At 35.1% G+C, this 1,157-nt stretch overlaps 1 non-coding gene across 1 annotated transcript; it reads right to left on the bottom strand.

The window, feature by feature from the left end:
• Positions 1–798: 798 nt before the first annotated feature.
• Positions 799–870, bottom strand: TRNAP-AGG (transfer RNA proline (anticodon AGG)). The gene has a single exon. It is a non-coding gene; the product is annotated as a tRNA-Pro (tRNA).
• Between the last annotated feature and the right edge of the window lie 287 nt (positions 871–1,157).

A 1,157-nucleotide genomic window follows, 5' to 3' on the forward strand; every position in this document is an offset into this window, starting at 1 on the left:
CTTGATAAACGCGACACGTTGTGGATTCGATCCCCACTCGAGAAAATGAAATAATTCTGGTAATGACCAGAATTAGAAAATTATAATATTTCATCTTGTGTCATTAGACAAGTCGTGGTGTCGAGTTCCGCCACTCAACGAGCAATGCTTTCAGAATAGTTCATGCATGTTTTAGTAGTATGTATGGAGCGGTTTTTTTAATCCTGATTCTCTATCTCTACAGACAACGCACAGATGAAGCAACTACACTTAGAAACGTTGAAATTTGTCATGAAGATAGGTAAGGGAGAGTATGGAAACACTGAAAGAAGACTTCTCAAAGAAAACATACGGGAACTGGAAAAGCGAGATATTACACTTTTCGTCTTATAGACGAGGTCGGCAGTGGCGCAGCGGCACAAGGATGCTTCTGTAAACAAGACAGGTTGTGAGTTCGATTTCAACTGGAGGAAATTAAATATTCAGTTTTTCACGAGCGATGTAACGAAAATATTAAATGATTTATTTAATATTTTTGTTTTGCAGAAAGTGGAGAACGAAAATGTCTTAATGGGAACGGAGTGCTTTCATACTAGGTTCCCAGGTTGCCTCAGCCTATCCTGCGATGTGCGGAGACCTTACTTTATGACATTTAATTCTAAGCTGCAGTCAGAAGCATATTCAATAAATACGTCTGATAAAAAATATTAAAAAATAAAATATTGTTATAATCATGCAATTTCGGCATTTTGGAAGGTCAGTATGAAAATATAATCAAATTTCGAAAACACCTGTTATAGAAAAAACTATAAAAAACTTGGGCTCGTCCGGGATTTGAACCCGGGACCTCTCGCACCCTAAGCGAAAATCATACCCCTAGACCAACGAGCCGCTTGGAGCTCTTGTTGAAATATATAACCATATAATATGACAAGTATAAATTTGTTATTGATTTTTATCACTTGATCTTATTATGACTTCCATTAATGATATGTGTGAAAATATACTTCCTTTAAACTTCAAACTATTTTGATCAAAACAAGGCTTGAAAATTTTGACGAATATTTTTCTTTAATTGTGGAAAAACTTAAAAAATAATAAATTATAGGTTAAATATAAGTCCGCCGAAGTTTGATTTCATCACACTCAAACGATCTATAGATCATTTGTCTTCGTAC

The sequence above is a fragment of the Heliconius melpomene genome, chromosome 16, assembly GCF_056956725.1.
Source record: "Heliconius melpomene rosina isolate 202511_hmr_F chromosome 16, ASM5695672v1, whole genome shotgun sequence".
Lineage (NCBI taxonomy): Eukaryota > Metazoa > Arthropoda > Insecta > Lepidoptera > Nymphalidae > Heliconius > Heliconius melpomene.